This window comes from Lissotriton vulgaris, chromosome 9, assembly GCF_964263255.1.
Source record: "Lissotriton vulgaris chromosome 9, aLisVul1.2, whole genome shotgun sequence".
Classification (NCBI taxonomy): Eukaryota; Metazoa; Chordata; class Amphibia; order Caudata; family Salamandridae; genus Lissotriton; species Lissotriton vulgaris.
In genome coordinates this window covers 1,229,181,947-1,229,201,176 of record NC_141697.1, presented here as the reverse complement: position 1 = coordinate 1,229,201,176, position 19,230 = coordinate 1,229,181,947, and the positions used below count along the sequence as shown (strand labels likewise).

The 19,230-nt window shown below is 52.0% G+C and overlaps 1 protein-coding gene across 1 annotated transcript in view; it reads right to left on the bottom strand.

Moving 5' to 3' along the window:
• Nucleotides 1–3,806, bottom strand: part of LOC147693120 (uncharacterized) — a 131,786-nt gene extending 127,980 nt beyond the window's left edge. Inside the window, exon 1 of the mRNA XM_086939369.1 lies at nucleotides 3,619–3,806. The gene's annotated coding sequence lies outside the window, so the exon portion shown is untranslated. The remainder of the gene's footprint in view (nucleotides 1–3,618) is intronic.
• Nucleotides 3,807–19,230: the final 15,424 nt, after the last annotated feature.

Sequence of the window (19,230 nt, the reverse complement as noted above, 5' to 3'; positions counted from 1 at the left end):
CTCTGGGAGAGTACCTGCACTTCTCAGTACTGCTGCAATACATTCAATGGGGGAGTACTGGTACTTCTCTTGGGGAGTACCTGCACTTCTCAGCACTGCTGTAATACATTTAATGGGGGAGTACTGGTACTTCTCTCGGAGAGTACCTGCACTTCTCAGCACTGCTGTAATACATTTAATGGGAGAGTACTGATACTTCTCTGAGGGAGTACCTGCACTCCTCAGCACTGCTGTAATACATTTAATGGGGGAGTAATGGCACTTCTCTGGGAGAGTACCTGCACTTCTCAGCACTGCTGAAATACATTTAATGGGAGAGTAATGGCACTTCTCTGGGAGAGTACCTGCACTTCTCAGCACTGCTGAAATACATTTAATGGGAGAGTAATGGCACTTCTCTGGTAGAACACCTGCACTTCTCAGCACTGCTGTAATACATTTAATGGGAGAGTAATGGCACTTCTCTGGGAGAGAACCTGCACTTCTCAGCACTGCTAAAATACATTTAATAGGAGAGTAGTGGCACTTCTCCGGGAGCGTGCCTGCACTTCTCAGCACTGCTGAAATACATTTAATGGGAGAGTAATGGCACTTCTCTGGGAGAGTACCTGCACTTCTCAGCACTGCTGAAATACATTTAATGGGAGAGTAATGGCACTTCTCTGGTAGATCACCTGCACTTCTCAGCACTGCTGAAATACATTTAATGGGAGAGTAATGGCACTTCTCTGGGAGAGTACCTGCACTTCTCAGCACTGCTAAAATATATTTAATGGGAGAGTAATGGCACTTCTCTGGGAGAGTACCTTCACTTCTCAGCACTGCTGAAATACATTTAATGGGAGAGTAATGTCATTTCTCTGGTAGATCACCTGCACTTCTCAGCACTATTGCAATACATTAAATGGGAGAGTACTGATACTTCTCTTGTGGAGTTCCTGCACTTCTCAGCACTGCTGTAATACATTTAATGGGAGAGTACTGGTACTTCTCTGGTAGATTACCTGCACTTCTCAGCACTGCTGTAATACATTTAATGGGAGAGTACTGATACTTCTCTTGGGGAGTACCTGCACTTCTCAGCACTGCTAAAATACATTTAATGGGAGAGTAATGGCACTTCTCTGGGAGAGTACCTGCACGTCTCAGCACTGCTGAAATACATTTAATGGGAGAGTACTGATACTTCTCTTGGGGAGTACCTGCACTTCTCAGCACTGCTGTAATACATTTAATGGGCGAGTAATGGCACTTCTCTGGGAGAGTACCTGCACTTCTCAGCACTGCTGAAATATATTTAATGGGAGAGGATTGGCACGTCTCTGGTAGATCACCTGCACTTCTTAGCACTATTGCAATACATTAAATGGGAGAGTACTGATACTTCTCTTGTGGAGTACCTGCACTTCTCAGCACTGCTGTAATACATTTAATGGGAGAGTAATGGCACTTCTCTTGGAGAGTACCTGCACTTCTCAGCACTGCTGAAATACATTTAATGGGAGAGTAATGGCACTTCTCTGGTAGATTACCTGCACTTCTCAGCACTGCTGTAATACATTTAATGGGAGAGTAATGGCACTTCTCTTGGAGAGTACCTGCACTTCTCAGCACTGCTGAAATACATTTAATGGGAGAGTAATGGCACTTCTCTGGTAGATTACCTGCACTTCTCAGCACTGCTGTAATACATTTAATGGGAGAGTAATGGCACTTCTCTGGGGGAGTACCTGCACTTCTCAGCACTGCTGAAATACATTTAATGGGAGAGTAATGGCACTTCTCTGGGAGAGTACCTGCACTTCTCAGCACTGCTGAAATACATTTAGTGGGAGAGTAATGGCACTTCTCTGGGAGAGTACCTGCACTTCTCAGCACTGCTGAAATACATTTAGTGGGAGAGTAATGGCACTTCTCTGGGAGAGTACCTGCACTTCTCAGCACTGCTGAAATACATTTAGTGGGAGAGTAATGGCACCTCTCTGGGAGAGTACCTGCACTTCTCAGCACTGCTAAAATACATTTAATGGGAGAGTAATGGCACTTCTCTGGGAGAGTACCTGCACTTCTCAGCACTGCTGAAATACATTTAGTGGGAGAGTAATGGCACTTCTCTGGGAGAGTACCTGCACTTCTCAGCACTGCTGAAATACATTTAGTGGGAGAGTAATGGCACTTCTCTGGGAGAGTACCTGCACTTCTCAGCACTGCTAAAATACATTTAATGGGAGAGTAATGGCACTTCTCTGGGAGAGTACCTGCACTTCTCAGCACTGCTGAAATATATTTAATGGGAGAGGATTGGCACGTCTCTGGTAGATCACCTGCACTTCTTAGCACTATTGCAATACATTAAATGGGAGAGTACTGATACTTCTCTTGTGGAGTACCTGCACTTCTCAGCACTGCTGTAATACATTTAATGGGAGAGTAATGGCACTTCTCTTGGAGAGTACCTGCACTTCTCAGCACTGCTGAAATACATTTAATGGGAGAGTAATGGCACTTCTCTGGTAGATTACCTGCACTTCTCAGCACTGCTGTAATACATTTAATGGGAGAGTAATGGCACTTCTCTTGGAGAGTACCTGCACTTCTCAGCACTGCTGAAATACATTTAATGGGAGAGTAATGGCACTTCTCTGGTAGATTACCTGCACTTCTCAGCACTGCTGTAATACATTTAATGGGAGAGTAATGGCACTTCTCTGGGGGAGTACCTGCACTTCTCAGCACTGCTGAAATACATTTAATGGGAGAGTAATGGCACTTCTCTGGGAGAGTACCTGCACTTCTCAGCACTGCTGAAATACATTTAGTGGGAGAGTAATGGCACTTCTCTGGGAGAGTACCTGCACTTCTCAGCACTGCTGAAATACATTTAGTGGGAGAGTACTGGTACTTCTGAGAACCAAAGAGGTAGTCTTGTTAGTGAGTACCAGCACTTCTATATTTCCATTTAAAGCGCTGGTAAGGACCACTTTAACATTCATAAGGGGCAGGCTGAGGCTTTCCACCTGAGCTGTCATATTTGCACTTTTCAAAGTGTGCACTTTCCGGATAAATCAGCGAGTCGTTGTTACACTCATTCGTCTCACTTCAAGCGACCGTCTAAGCGCTGTATTTCTAGTATTAACCGGGTGTACATTTCAGAGCATCTGAGGGGTGAAGGTGAAAGCGGAACTTTACGGTTCTTATTCCTAGCTCGCTGTCACTGCCGAGAGCGGTCTGGGCGGGATTTCTTTTGGCAAACAGTGCGGCAAGGACAAAAGGAGACTTGTTGATCTGCCCAAGATCACACACTTGCATGAAGCGGAGAGTTCGAGATCCCCAGTCCGGATGTATCCTTTATCACCTACAAGTCCGAGAAGAAACAGTTCTACAAACAGTGACCACGCCCGATGCGTGCCGCATACCTGTCTAGTGGGTCTATTAAACTGTCTGGCATTTCTTGGGCGACACCCAAGACTGGTACTAAGAGGTGAACTGCCCCTCCGTCTGGGTGGTCGCGCAGACCCTTCTTCTCTCCTGCACACTGGGGCAGGGTTAGGAGAGTCAGCCCCTGTGGTAAAATGAACCCCCTAAAAGACAGACATGGAGGAGTTGCCTCTAACTCACCATCGGCCCCGGCCGGGTCCGCTGCACGGAGACCACGGGGGCAGAGAGAAGTGTCGGAGTTGGTAAAAGTTTCCTGGGGGGAGAAGCTCGGTGGGTTGGTGCCTGCAGCAGCGTCCTGCCTCTCTGCCCCTCACTGCCCCATTCAGCCGGCTGGGCAGTGTTTGTGTCACGTGACCCCGCTCCTCTCCTGGAAACCGGACTGGAGCCGACAACGGCGCTGCCAGCGGCCAATCAAGTGCAAGTACACCACAGGGGTGCAAGAAGGAGGGGGAGGGGGGCATCTGCGCTGCAGAAGGACATCTATCTATCCAATGGGCGAGATAACGAGGGGCGATGGATGGGCCCACGGGCGAAGCGATTCTGAAAGTGAGAAAACAAAGTAAAAATTCAAAAGGGCAAAGTGTCACGCGCACGGCGTGTCACCCCACGCCCCCCTCGGGCACAGATCGTATTGCCAGGCTCTACCTGGTTCAACAGGTTTAAAATCACACGTTGTATGTTTGGTGTGTTTGTGTGACATGACAGCCCTTGTCGTTAAAGGCACTGTACAGCAGCGACATGCACTTTAACCACCCCAGCCTCCTGGGGGGTGGGCATCCGACATGGAAGGGATCCGGGCTCACGAGGGTTAAACCCCCTCAGACTGAAGTTGACAGGAATCTCCAGAGGCTGCTTCGAAATTGGAAAGATAGTCCTGGGGGTTAATGCTGGCGCTGTGGAGATCTGTCTGCTCTCGACCTCTCTACAGCCTTCGACACAGTCTGCCACAGCACCCTTTTACAACGCCTCAGAAACATCGGAATACAAGGAAAAGCACTTGAATGGATCACCTCGTTCCTCACCGGAAGAACCCAGAGAGTCCGCCTTCCACCATTCAAGTCCGAGGCCACTGAAGTCATCTGTGGCGTTCCACAAGGATCCTCACTCAGTCCCACCCTCTTCAACGTATACATGAGCCCCCTCGCGGCCATCGCCCGCCAACACAACCTCAACATCATCTCTTACGCGGATGACACTCAACTGATCCTTTCTCTCACCAATGACCCCAGCACCGCCAAAACTAACCTACACAAAGGAATGAAAGAAGTTGCCGAATGGATGAAACACAGCCGTCTGAAACTGAACTCAGATAAAACAGAAGTCCTCATCTTAGGTACATCCCCCTCTGCATGGGACGACTCTTGGTGGCCGGAAGCCCTTGGAAAAGCACCCATCCCGACAGACCACGCACGGAACCTAGGCGTTATCCTGGATTCTTCACTTTCAATGAACAGACAAGTCAGCGCTGTATCCTCATCCTGCTTCAACATTCTTCGCATGCTCAAAAATACATTTCGCTGGATCCCCACCGAAACCAGAAAAACAGTCACCCATGCTCTGGTCACGAGCCGACTGGACTACGGAAACACCCTCTACGCAGGTACTACCGCTAAACTCCAGAAGAAACTCCAACGAATCCAAAACGCCTCAGCCAGGATCATATTAGACATCCCGCGTAACGAACACATCTCTGGTCACCTGAAAGACCTCCACTGGCTACCCGTCAATAAGAGGATCACTTTCCGACTGCTAACCCACGCACACAAATCACTCTACGACATCGGACCAGAATGCCTCAACTCACGACTGTCCTTCTACACCCCCTCCCGCCAACTACATTCTTCCAGCCAAGCCCTCGCCACTGTACCTCGCATCAACAAGACCACCATGGGAGGCAGATCCTTCTCATACCTGGCAGCTAAAACATGGAACTCACTCCCCACTTACCTTCGCCGTACCCAGAACCACCTAGCATTCAGAAAGCAACTTAAAACGTGGATATTTGACAAGTAATCCTACTCCCCTCCCTAAGCGCCTTGAGACCCTCTGGGTATGTAGTGCGCTATATAAATTCTTTGACTTGACTTGACTTGACTTGCTTCTGTCTGCAGAGCACTGGTTTGAATACTCCGGGGGTCAGGGGCGGATTGACGGGGGCTTAAAGCTGCCCCTGAAAAAGAGGTGCTGGTACCAGCCTCATAGTACGCGTAAATACAGGCTAGGGTGACCAACTGGCATGGGTGCAAATTCAGGACAGTGAGTGTAAACATTCAGGACAAAGGGTCAAAATTCAGGACAAAAATTCAGGACAGTAGGTCAGAATTCAGGACAAAAATGTGTGACAAAAGGTACATTTTACAGACACATCAGAGGAGGTCGCGCATATTCCATTAGTAAACAGACAACCAAAACAAGCAAAAGTCAAAATAAGTTTATATTAGGTTGAGAGCACCAGAGCAACATGTTTTTTTGCGGTCTGCAGAGCTTTCTGAGGTTCATACAGTTTAAAGGTGGAAAAAAGGAAACAATTGAGCCCAGTTGGTAATGTGTACCATTCATAATGATTTAATTGTGTGTGTTCCTTTAATGATAGCTGTTGCTTACTGGAATACATTATGTAAGTCACTGCATTTAGGATTTGGGGAAATTCATCAAGCAAATAGCTGCGTACATTAGTTAAGACTTGGCAGGAGAGTGTATGGGAGAGAACTAACACTGTTTGTTTCTGCCGAAAAATGAGAACTGTGAAACTATTACTTAACAAATGAGTAGATGATAAAACCACTTGCAAATGATAAAGATCCGTTCACATTGAGTAGCTGAGAGGGTTAATTCTGCCCTCACAGCCACCTGATAGCTATCATTGTCTTTTATATATTGTTAACACAATATTACCTTTATTTGTGTTCTGCACGCTCACCCTCGAGGCTGCCTTTTGGCGTTCTTGACAAATAACAGTTGTTTTGTTTATTGTTGTGGAACGCAATGTCATTCCCGTTATCCACTTATAAGGACTGTGCTCCCACCTGGTTTCGAATCTGTGCAAAAGTCAATGTGTGTGGCATCAGGTGTCCTGTTTCTGAAGCCCAAAGCTGGTCCCTAAGCAGTAGTGCCCAACAACACAGCGGATATGAAAGCAGGACGTTTAATAGCAAACAGGAAAGCCCTGCATAAGCCTGAAGGAGTATATGTACGCTTTTGTGGCAAAATCCACGGTAACACTTTCAGTTCTTTTCGTACCTCTGCTCTGCCGGCCGTCCACTGAGCAGTAGTTCCACTACACCCTAACTATACCGGGTGCGTAGGAGCCACAGCATAAACAGGAGTACGTAAAGCTTCACTGGCCCCTGATTAACAGAAGCCATTAATGGAACCCCTTAACCTTAAAGATTCTTATTTCATTTCATTTCATTGAGTTTTATATAGCGCTGGCTAGTCCCGGAGGTATCAGAGCGCTTTATATGAGGGGAGTTACATAGGTTCCATGTTACACATTGTTACAGAAGGTACATCAATTACAGGTTACATCCGAAAGGTACATCAATTACAGGTTACATCCGAAAGGTACATCAATTACAGGTTACATCCGAAAGGTACATCAATTACAGGTTACATCCGAAAGGTACATCAATTACAAGTTACATCCGAAAGGTACATCAATTACAGGTTACATCCGTTGGTTCATGGCGTGTAGAAGGGTGGGGGGGTAATGTCAAAGGGCGACAAGGGGAGATTAAGCGGAGAATAGGCACAAGGAAGAACCAAGCAGGCAGTGGGAGAGAGATTTAGGGGGGATAGGAAAGGAAAAGGGGAGGCAAGCCAAGAATGAAAGGAGGAAAGAGGAGTGGGAGGGGGTAGGAGGCATGGCGAGGAGAGGAGAGGTAACTGTGTCCGATGTCCTGCTGGGTGGGAGACGGCTCCCTGCGGTAAAGGGGTCATTCCCAGACTTCCATTTTGTGTGATTCCCTTGGCGCTTTTGACTCTCTCAGCGGGGATGCTGAGACTCCAGGGCATAAATGCTGGTTCCCTTCCCAACAAGGGGAGAGGAGTACTTTGGTCACGGGCACACTTAGAAAAATGATGGAGGGAAGAGGAGGGGAGGGGGTAGGAGGCATGGCGAGGAAACGAGGAAGTCCAGGCTGGGCCCAAAGGTATCAGAGCGCTTTACATGAGGATTAAGACGAGTTAGAGAGTTACATCAGTTACAGTTACATTACAGGTAAATTCGGTGCAGGAGCATTCAGTAAACATAGAAAAACAAGATCGATGGAGGGAGGAAAAGGAACATAACGGGTAGATGAGGAGGGAAACAATGTTTGATATCCAGCAGGGTAGGTGCCAACCAAGGGGTGGGGGGGGGGGGGCACCCAGACTCAAGCTCCTCTATAGCTACATGCGATAGCTCCACCACGCATCAACCAAACGTTATTCTAGCTCCGCGAAAAGCCCGAACAATTCTGGATTCCGCCCAGCGGGCAACGTCATAATTCTATCGAAGCAGCGTTGGTCACCTCGTCCTCCATCTTGCCCTCAGTGAATGTGAAAACAATAGTGAGTGTTTAGGCATTTGCGCAGGCACCTAATGGAAAAGCTTCATGTTTTCACTAAGTGTGGACACGTATCCTGAATATTGAAGGGGTTAATTTGGGATCAGTATAAATCCGAAATAATGATTGGAAAAAGTAGTTTTATGAACCGAGTCCATGTACAGGCTAGGGCAACATTATCCTGTGCCTCAAGCGCGGCTGCCATTTTAAAGTCAGGCCGAGCATAGGGAGGATTTACATGAGACACTATTTCAAATTGAACATACGTCCAGATAACATTTTTGGGAGCAGCCCAGTTTGCGTGGTGTGGCACTCGGGCTAGAGCACCACTCTGCATTTTGATGCCTGCCGGTTCTCTGAGCCCACATTAGGATTGCATGAGGCTGTTCGCCGCTCCACAATGCCCCCAGCGATTTTGGACAAATTGGCAAGGCTTCCGCAGCGAGGAGATCAGCTCCGCCACTGCCAGCGGGATATCCTTACATCTGTATCCCACCCACTGCCTTCTGTCAATCCGGGCCGTTTGTGCAGGAGGATCGGTCGCGTCTCACTCACCGCATCACGGAGCCAGGAACGCCGCGGCATCCGCACACTCTAATGTCTGGAAGACACGGCCTGTCATATCTCTCGCGCTCCTAGGGGGGAAAGTGCCGGTCTCTGGGAGCCCCTCTTTTGCTGTTCTTCAGCTGCTGCAGCGCTCTCTTTCTGTTGAAGGCGCTGTCTCAGCCATAGCTTTCTGTCTCCGCTTCAGGTATCCGTCTCCGCTGCAGGTATCCGTCTCTGCTGCAGGTTTCTGCTGCAGGGTTATAACTCAGCTGCAGGTTCCTGCTGCGGGGTCTCCGCTCTGCTGCAGCGCTCTCTTTCTGTTGGAGACGCTGTCTCTGCTGCAGGTTTCTGTCTCTGCTGCAGGTTTCTGTCTCTGCTGCAGGTTTCCATCTCTGCTACAGGTTTCCATCTCGTCTCTGCTGCAAGTTTCCGTCTCTGCTGCAGGTTTCTGTGTCAGCTACAGGTTTCCGTCTCTGCCACGGGTTCCTGCTGCGGGGTCTCCAGCTCTGCTGCAGCTCTCTTTCTGTTGCAGACGCTGTCTCTGCTGCAGGTTTCTGGCTCTACTGCAGGTTTCCGTCTCTGCTGCAGGTTTCTGCTGCAGTGTTATAACTCAGCTGCAGGTTCCTGCTGCGGGGTCTCCGCTCTGCTGCAGCGCTCTCTTTCTGTTGGAGACGCTGTCTCTGCTGCAGGTTTCTGTCTCTGCTGCAGGTTTCTGTCTCTGCTGCAGGTTTCCATCTCTGCTACAGGTTTATATCTCGTCTCTGCTGCAGGTTTCCGTCTCTGCTGCAGGTTTCTGTGTCAGCTACAGGTTTCCGTCTCTGCCACAGGTTCCTGCTGCGGGGTCTCCAGCTCTGCTGCAGCTCTCTTTCTGTTGCAGACGCTGTCTCTGCTGCAGGTTTCTGGCTCTACTGCAGGTTTCCGTCTCTGCTGCAGGTTTCTGCTGCAGTGTTATAACTCAGCTGCAGGTTCCTGCTGCGGGGTCTCCGCTCTGCTGCAGCGCTCTCTTTCTGTTGGAGACGCTGTCTCTGCTGCAGGTTTCTGTCTCTGCTGCAGGTTTCTGTCTCTGCTGCAGGTTTCCATCTCTGCTACAGGTTTATATCTCGTCTCTGCTGCAGGTTTCCGTCTCTGCTGCAGGTTTCTGTGTCAGCTACAGGTTTCCGTCTCTGCCACGGGTTCCTGCTGCGGGGTTTCCAGCTCTGCTGCAGCTCTCTTTCTGTTGGAGACGCTGTCTCTGCTGCAGGTTTCTGGCTCTACTGCAGGTTTCCGTCTCTGCTGCAGGTTTCCATCTCTGCTACAGGTTTCCATCTCGTCTCTGCTGCAAGTTTCCGTCTCTGCTGCAGCGCTCTCTTTCTGTTGGAGACGCTGTCTCTGCTGCAGGTTTCTGTCTCTGCTGCAGGTTTCTGTCTCTGCTGCAGGTTTCCATCTCTGCTGCAGGTTTCCATCTCGTCTCTGCTGCAAGTTTCCGTCTCTGCTGCAGGTTTCTGTGTCAGGTACAGGTTTCCGTCTCTGCCACAGGTTCCTGCTGCGGGGTCTCCAGCTCTGCTGCAGCTCTCTTTCTGTTGGAGATGCTGTCTCTGCTGCAGGTTTCTGGCTCTACTGCAGGTTTCCGTCTCTGCTGCAGGTTTCTGCTGCAGTGTTATAACTCAGCTGCAGGTTCCTGCTGCGGGGTCTCCGCTCTGCTGCAGCGCTCTCTTTCTGTTGGAGACGCTGTCTCTGCTGCAGGTTTCTGTCTCTGCTGCAGGTTTCTGTCTCTGCTGCAGGTTTCCATCTCTGCTACAGGTTTATATCTCGTCTCTGCTGCAGGTTTCCGTCTCTGCTGCAGGTTTCTGTGTCAGCTACAGGTTTCCGTCTCTGCCACGGGTTCCTGCTGCGGGGTCTCCAGCTCTGCTGCAGCTCTCTTTCTGTTGCAGACGGGTTCTCTGCTGCAGGTTTCTGGCTCTACTGCAGGTTTCCGTCTCTGCTGCAGGTTTCTGCTGCAGTGTTATAACTCAGCTGCAGGTTCCTGCTGCGGGGTCTCCGCTCTGCTGCATCGCTCTCTTTCTGTTGGAGACGCTGTCTCTGCTGCAGGTTTCTGTCTCTGCTGCAGGTTTCTGTCTCTGCTGCAGGTTTCCATCTCTGCTACAGGTTTCCATCTCGTCTCTGCTGCAAGTTTCCGTCTCTGCTGCAGGTTTCTGTGTCAGGTACAGGTTTCCGTCTCTGCCACAGGTTCCTGCTGCGGGGTCTCCAGCTCTGCTGCAGCTCTCTTTCATTTGGAGACGCTGTCTCTGCTGCAGGTTTCTGGCTCTACTGCAGGTTTCCGTCTCTGCTGCAGGTTTCTGCTGCAGTGTTATAACTCAGCTGCAGGTTCCTGCTGCGGGGTCTCCGCTCTGCTGCAGCGCTCTCTTTCTGTTGGAGACGCTGTCTCTGCTGCAGGTTTCTGTCTCTGCTGCAGGTTTCTGTCTCTGCTGCAGGTTTCCATCTCTGCTACAGGTTTCCATCTCGTCTCTGCTGCAAGTTTCCGTCTTTGCTGCAGGTTTCTGTGTCAGGTACAGGTTTCCGTCTCTGCCACAGGTTCCTGCTGCGGGGTCTCCAGCTCTGCTGCAGCTCTCTTTCTGTTGGAGATGCTGTCTCTGCTGCAGGTTTCTGGCTCTACTGTAGGTTTCCGTCTCTGCTGCAGGTTTCTGCTGCAGTGTTATAACTCAGCTGCAGGTTCCTGCTGCGGGGTCTCCGCTCTGCTGCAGCGCTCTCTTTCTGTTGGAGACGCTGTCTCTGCTGCAGGTTTCTGTCTCTGCTGCAGGTTTCTGTCTCTGCTGCAGGTTTCCATCTCTGCTGCAGGTTTCCATCTCGTCTCTGCTGCAAGTTTCCGTCTCTGCTGCAGGTTTCTGTGTCAGGTACAGGTTTCCGTCTCTGCCACAGGTTCCTGCTGCGGGGTCTCCAGCTCTGCTGCAGCTCTCTTTCTGTTGGAGATGCTGTCTCTGCTGCAGGTTTCTGGCTCTACTGCAGGTATCCGTCTCTGCTGCAGGTTTCTGCTGCAGGGTTATAACTCAGCTGCAGGTTCCTGCTGCGGGGTCTCCAGCTCTGCTGCAGCGTTCTCTTTCCATTGGAGACGCTGTCTCTGCTGCAGGTTTCTGTCTCTGCTGCAGGTTTCTGTCTCTGCTGCAGGTTTCCATCTCTGCTACAGGTTTATATCTCGTCTCTGCTGCAGGTTTCCGTCTCTGCTGCAGGTTTCTGTGTCAGCTACAGGTTTCCGTCTCTGCCACGGGTTCCTGCTGCGGGGTTTCCAGCTCTGCTGCAGCTCTCTTTCTGTTGGAGACGCTGTCTCTGCTGCAGGTTTCTGGCTCTACTGCAGGTTTCCGTCTCTGCTGCAGGTTTCCATCTCTGCTACAGGTTTCCATCTCGTCTCTGCTGCAAGTTTCCGTCTCTGCTGCAGCGCTCTCTTTCTGTTGGAGACGCTGTCTCTGCTGCAGGTTTCTGTCTCTGCTGCAGGTTTCTGTCTCTGCTGCAGGTTTCCATCTCTGCTGCAGGTTTCCATCTCGTCTCTGCTGCAAGTTTCCGTCTCTGCTGCAGGTTTCTGTGTCAGGTACAGGTTTCCGTCTCTGCCACAGGTTCCTGCTGCGGGGTCTCCAGCTCTGCTGCAGCTCTCTTTCTGTTGGAGATGCTGTCTCTGCTGCAGGTTTCTGGCTCTACTGCAGGTTTCCGTCTCTGCTGCAGGTTTCTGCTGCAGTGTTATAACTCAGCTGCAGGTTCCTGCTGCGGGGTCTCCGCTCTGCTGCAGCGCTCTCTTTCTGTTGGAGACGCTGTCTCTGCTGCAGGTTTCTGTCTCTGCTGCAGGTTTCTGTCTCTGCTGCAGGTTTCCATCTCTGCTACAGGTTTATATCTCGTCTCTGCTGCAGGTTTCCGTCTCTGCTGCAGGTTTCTGTGTCAGCTACAGGTTTCCGTCTCTGCCACGGGTTCCTGCTGCGGGGTCTCCAGCTCTGCTGCAGCTCTCTTTCTGTTGCAGACGCTGTCTCTGCTGCAGGTTTCTGGCTCTACTGCAGGTTTCCGTCTCTGCTGCAGGTTTCTGCTGCAGTGTTATAACTCAGCTGCAGGTTCCTGCTGCGGGGTCTCCGCTCTGCTGCAGCGCTCTCTTTCTGTTGGAGACGCTGTCTCTGCTGCAGGTTTCTGTCTCTGCTGCAGGTTTCTGTCTCTGCTGCAGGTTTCCATCTCTGCTACAGGTTTCCATCTCGTCTCTGCTGCAAGTTTCCGTCTCTGCTGCAGGTTTCTGTGTCAGGTACAGGTTTCCGTCTCTGCCACAGGTTCCTGCTGCGGGGTCTCCAGCTCTGCTGCAGCTCTCTTTCATTTGGAGACGCTGTCTCTGCTGCAGGTTTCTGGCTCTACAGCAGGTTTCCGTCTCTGCTGCAGGTTTCTGCTGCAGTGTTATAACTCAGCTGCAGGTTCCTGCTGCGGGGTCTCCGCTCTGCTGCAGCGCTCTCTTTCTGTTGGAGACGCTGTCTCTGCTGCAGGTTTCTGTCTCTGCTGCAGGTTTCTGTCTCTGCTGCAGGTTTCCATCTCTGCTACAGGTTTCCATCTCGTCTCTGCTGCAAGTTTCCGTCTCTGCTGCAGGTTTCTGTGTCAGGTACAGGTTTCCGTCTCTGCCACAGGTTCCTGCTGCGGGGTCTCCAGCTCTGCTGCAGCTCTCTTTCTGTTGGAGATGCTGTCTCTGCTGCAGGTTTCTGGCTCTACTGTAGGTTTCCGTCTCTGCTGCAGGTTTCTGCTGCAGTGTTATAACTCAGCTGCAGGTTCCTGCTGCGGGGTCTCCGCTCTGCTGCAGCGCTCTCTTTCTGTTGGAGACGCTGTCTCTGCTGCAGGTTTCTGTCTCTGCTGCAGGTTTCTGTCTCTGCTGCAGGTTTCCATCTCTGCTGCAGGTTTCCATCTCGTCTCTGCTGCAAGTTTCCGTCTCTGCTGCAGGTTTCTGTGTCAGGTACAGGTTTCCGTCTCTGCCACAGGTTCCTGCTGCTGGGGCTCCAGCTCTGCTGCAGCTCTCTTTCTGTTGGAGACGCTGTCTCTGCTGCAGGTTTCTGGCTCTACTGCAGGTTTCCGTCTCTGCTGCAGGTTTCTGCTGCAGTGTTATAACTCAGCTGCAGGTTCCTGCTGCGGGGTCTCCGCTCTGCTGCAGCGCTCTCTTTCTGTTGGAGACGCTGTCTCTGCTGCAGGTTTCTGTCTCTGCTGCAGGTTTCTGTCTCTGCTGCAGGCTTCCATCTCTGCTACAGGTTTCCATCTCGTCTCTGCTGCAAGTTTCCGTCTCTGCTGCAGGTTTCTGTGTCAGGTACAGGTTTCCGTCTCTGCCACAGGTTCCTGCTGCGGGGTCTCCAGCTCTGCTGCAGCTCTCTTTCTGTTGGAGACGCTGTCTCTGCTGCAGGTTTCTGGCTCTACTGCAGGTTTCCGTCTCTGCTGCAGGTTTCTGCTGCAGTGTTATAACTCAGCTGCAGGTTCCTGCTGCGGGGTCTCCGCTCTGCTGCAGCGCTCTCTTTCTGTTGGAGACGCTGTCTCTGCTGCAGGTTTCGGTCTCTGCTGCAGGTTTCTGTCTCTGCTGCAGGTTTCCATCTCTGCTACAGGTTTCCATCTCGTCTCTGCTGCAAGTTTCCGTCTCTGCTGCAGGTTTCTGTGTCAGGTACAGGTTTCCGTCTCTGCCACAGGTTCCTGCTGCGGGGTCTCCAGCTCTGCTGCAGGTCTCTTTCTGTTGGAGACGCTGTCTCTGCTGCAGGTTTCTGGCTCTACTGCAGGTTTCCGTCTCTGCTGCAGGTTTCTGCTGCAGTGTTATAACTCAGCTGCAGGTTCCTGCTGCGGGGTCTCCGCTCTGCTGCAGCGCTCTCTTTCTGTTGGAGACGCTGTCTCTGCTGCAGGTTTCTGTCTCTGCTGCAGGTTTCTGTCTCTGCTGCAGGTTTCCATCTCTGCTACAGGTTTCCATCTCGTCTCTGCTGCAAGTTTCCGTCTCTGCTGCAGGTTTCTGTGTCAGGTACAGGTTTCCATCTCTGCCACAGGTTCCTGCTGCGGGGTCTCCAGCTCTGCTGCAGCTCTCTTTCTGTTGGAGACGCTGTCTCTGCTGCAGGTTTCTGGCTCTACTGCAGGTTTCCGTCTCTGCTGCAGGTTTCTGCTGCAGTGTTATAACTCAGCTGCAGGTTCCTGCTGCGGGGTCTCCGCTCTGCTGCAGCGCTCTCTTTCTGTTGGAGACGCTGTCTCTGCTGCAGGTTTCTGTCTCTGCTGCAGGTTTCTGTCTCTGCTGCAGGTTTCCATCTCTGCTACAGGTTTCCATCTCGTCTCTGCTGCAAGTTTCCGTCTCTGCTGCAGGTTTCTGTGTCAGGTACAGGTTTCCGTCTCTGCCACAGGTTCCTGCTGCGGGGTCTCCAGCTCTGCTGCAGCTCTCTTTCTGTTGGAGACGCTGTCTCTACTGCAGGTTTCCGTCTCTGCTGCAGGTTTCTGCTGCAGTGTTATAACTCAGCTGCAGGTTCCTGCTGCGGGGTCTCCGCTCTGCTGCAGCGCTCTCTTTCTGTTGGAGACGCTGTCTCTGCTGCAGGTTTCTGTCTCTGCTGCAGGTTTCTGTCTCTGCTGCAGGTTTCCATCTCTGCTACAGGTTTCCATCTCGTCTCTGCTGCAAGTTTCCGTCTCTGCTGCAGGTTTCTGTGTCAGGTACAGGTTTCCGTCTCTGCCACAGGTTCCTGCTGCGGGGTCTCCAGCTCTGCTGCAGCTCTCTTTCTGTTGGAGACGCTGTCTCTGCTGCAGGTTTCTGGCTCTACTGCAGGTTTCCGTCTCTGCTGCAGGTTTCTGCTGCAGTGTTATAACTCAGCTGCAGGTTCCTGCTGCGGGGTCTCCGCTCTGCTGCAGCGCTCTCTTTCTGTTGGAGACGCTGTCTCTGCTGCAGGTTTCTGTCTCTGCTGCAGGTTTCTGTCTCTGCTGCAGGTTTCCATCTCTGCTACAGGTTTCCATCTCGTCTCTGCTGCAGGTTTCCGTCTCTGCTGCAGGTTTCTGCTGCAGTGTTATAACTCAGCTGCAGGTTCCTGCTGCGGGGTCTCCGCTCTGCTGCAGCGCTCTCTTTCTGTTGGAGACGCTGTCTCTGCTGCAGGTTTCTGTCTCTGCTGCAGGTTTCTGTCTCTGCTGCAGGTTTCCATCTCTGCTACAGGTTTATATCTCGTCTCTGCTGCAGGTTTCCGTCTCTGCTGCAGGTTTCTGTGTCAGCTACAGGTTTCCGTCTCTGCCACGGGTTCCTGCTGCGGGGTCTCCAGCTCTGCTGCAGCTCTCTTTCTGTTGGAGACGCTGTCTCTGCTGCAGGTTTCTGGCTCTACTGCAGGTTTCCGTCTCTGCTGCAGGTTTCTGCTGCAGTGTTATAACTCAGCTGCAGGTTCCTGCTGCGGGGTCTCCGCTCTGCTGCAGCGCTCTCTTTCTGTTGGAGACGCTGTCTCTGCTGCAGGTTTCTGTCTCTGCTGCAGGTTTCTGTCTCTGCTGCAGGTTTCCATCTCTGCTACAGGTTTCCATCTCGTCTCTGCTGCAAGTTTCCGTCTCTGCTGCAGGTTTCTGTGTCAGGTACAGGTTTCCGTCTCTGCCACAGGTTCCTGCTGCGGGGTCTCCAGCTCTGCTGCAGCTCTCTTTCTGTTGGAGACGCTGTCTCTGCTGCAGGTTTCTGGCTCTACTGCAGGTTTCCGTCTCTGCTGCAGGTTTCTGCTGCAGTGTTATAACTCAGCTGCAGGTTCCTGCTGCGGGGTCTCCGCTCTGCTGCAGCGCTCTCTTTCTGTTGGAGACGCTGTCTCTGCTGCAGGTTTCTGTCTCTGCTGCAGGTTTCTGTCTCTGCTGCAGGTTTCCATCTCTGCTACAGGTTTCCATCTCGTCTCTGCTGCAAGTTTCCGTCTCTGCTGCAGGTTTCTGTGTCAGGTACAGGTTTCCATCTCTGCCACAGGTTCCTGCTGCGGGGTCTCCAGCTCTGCTGCAGCTCTCTTTCTGTTGGAGACGCTGTCTCTGCTGCAGGTTTCTGGCTCTACTGCAGGTTTCCGTCTCTGCTGCAGGTTTCTGCTGCAGTGTTATAACTCAGCTGCAGGTTCCTGCTGCGGGGTCTCCGCTCTGCTGCAGCGCTCTCTTTCTGTTGGAGACGCTGTCTCTGCTGCAGGTTTCTGTCTCTGCTGCAGGTTTCTGTCTCTGCTGCAGGTTTCCATCTCTGCTACAGGTTTCCATCTCGTCTCTGCTGCAAGTTTCCGTCTCTGCTGCAGGTTTCTGTGTCAGGTACAGGTTTCCGTCTCTGCCACAGGTTCCTGCTGCGGGGTCTCCAGCTCTGCTGCAGCTCTCTTTCTGTTGGAGACGCTGTCTCTACTGCAGGTTTCCGTCTCTGCTGCAGGTTTCTGCTGCAGTGTTATAACTCAGCTGCAGGTTCCTGCTGCGGGGTCTCCGCTCTGCTGCAGCGCTCTCTTTCTGTTGGAGACGCTGTCTCTGCTGCAGGTTTCTGTCTCTGCTGCAGGTTTCTGTCTCTGCTGCAGGTTTCCATCTCTGCTACAGGTTTCCATCTCGTCTCTGCTGCAAGTTTCCGTCTCTGCTGCAGGTTTCTGTGTCAGGTACAGGTTTCCGTCTCTGCCACAGGTTCCTGCTGCGGGGTCTCCAGCTCTGCTGCAGCTCTCTTTCTGTTGGAGATGCTGTCTCTGCTGCAGGTTTCTGGCTCTACTGCAGGTTTCCGTCTCTGCTGCAGGTTTCTGCTGCAGTGTTATAACTCAGCTGCAGGTTCCTGCTGCGGGGTCTCCGCTCTGCTGCAGCGCTCTCTTTCTGTTGGAGACGCTGTCTCTGCTGCAGGTTTCTGTCTCTGCTGCAGGTTTCTGTCTCTGCTGCAGGTTTCCATCTCTGCTACAGGTTTCCATCTCGTCTCTGCTGCAGGTTTCCGTCTCTGCTGCAGGTTTCTGCTGCAGTGTTATAACTCAGCTGCAGGTTCCTGCTGCGGGGTCTCCGCTCTGCTGCAGCGCTCTCTTTCTGTTGGAGACGCTGTCTCTGCTGCAGGTTTCTGTCTATGCTGCAGGTTTCTGTCTCTGCTGCAGGTTTCCATCTCTGCTACAGGTTTATATCTCGTCTCTGCTGCAGGTTTCCGTCTCTGCTGCAGGTTTCTGTGTCAGCTACAGGTTTCCGTCTCTGCCACGGGTTCCTGCTGCGGGGTCTCCAGCTCTGCTGCAGCTCTCTTTCTGTTGGAGACGCTGTCTCTGCTGCAGGTTTCTGGCTCTACTGCAGGTTTCCGTCTCTGCTGCAGGTTTCTGCTGCAGTGTTATAACTCAGCTGCAGGTTCCTGCTGCGGGGTCTCCGCTCTGCTGCAGCGCTCTCTTTCTGTTGGAGATGCTGTCTCTGCTGCAGGTTTCTGTCTCTGCTGCAGGTTTCTGTCTCTGCTGCAGGTTTCCATCTCTGCTACAGGTTTCCATCTCGTCTCTGCTGCAAGTTTCCGTCTCTGCTGCAGGTTTCTGTGTCAGGTACAGGTTTCCGTCTCTGCCACAGGTTCCTGCTGCGGGGTCTCCAGCTCTGCTGCAGCTCTCTTTCTGTTGGAGACGCTGTCTCTGCTGCAGGTTTCTGGCTCTACTGCAGGTTTCCGTCTCTGCTGCAGGTTTCTGCTGCAGTGATATAACTCAGCTGCAGGTTCCTGCTGCGGGGTCTCCGCTCTGCTGCAGCGCTCTCTTTCTGTTGGAGACGCTGTCTCTGCTGCAGGTTTCTGTCTCTGCTGCAGGTTTCTGTCTCTGCTGCAGGTTTCCATCTCTGCTACAGGTTTCCATCTTGTCTCTGCTGCAAGTTTCCGTCTCTGCTGCAGGTTTCTGTGTCAGGTACAGGTTTCCGTCTCTGCCACAGGTTCCTGCTGCGGGGTCTCCAGCTCTGCTGCAGCTCTCTTTCTGTTGGAGATGCTGTCTCTGCTGCAGGTTTCTGGCTCTACTGCAGGTTTCCGTCTCTGCTGCAGGTTTCTGCTGCAGTGTTATAACTCAGCTGCAGGTTCCTGCTGCGGGGTCTCCGCTCTGCTGCAGCGCTCTCTTTCTGTTGGAGACGCTGTCTCTGCTGCAGGTTTCTGTCTCTGCTGCAGGTTTCTGTCTCTGCTGCAGGTTTCCATCTCTGCTACAGGTTTCCATCTCGTCTCTGCTGCAAGTTTCCGTCTCTGCTGCAGGTTTCTGTGTCAGGTACAGGTTTCCGTCTCTGCCACAGGTTCCTGCTGCGGGGTCTCCAGCTCTGCTGCAGCTCTCTTTCTGTTGGAGACGCTGTCTCTGCTGCAGGTTTCTGGCTCTACTGCAGGTTTCCGTTTCTGCTGCAGGTTTCTGCTGCAGTGTTATAACTCAGCTGCAGGTTCCTGCTGCGGGGTCTCCGCTCTGCTGCAGCGCTCTCTTTCTGTTGGAGACGCTGTCTCTGCTGCAGGTTTCTGTCTCTGCTGCAGGTTTCTGTCTCTGCTGCAGGTTTCCATCTCTGCTACAGGTTTCCATCTCGTCTCTGCTGCAAGTTTCCGTCTCTGCTGCAGGTTTCTGTGTCAGGTACAGGTTTCCGTCTCTGCCACAGGTTCCTGCTGCGGGGTCTCCAGCTCTGCTGCAGCTCTCTTTCTGTTGGAGACGCTGTCTCTGCTGCAGGTTTCTGGCTTTACTGCAGGTTTCCGTCTCTGCTGCAGGTTTCTGCTGCAGTGTTATAACTCAGCTGCAGGTTCCTGCTGCGGGGTCTCCGCTCTGCTGCAGCGCTCTCTTTCTGTTGGAGACGCTGT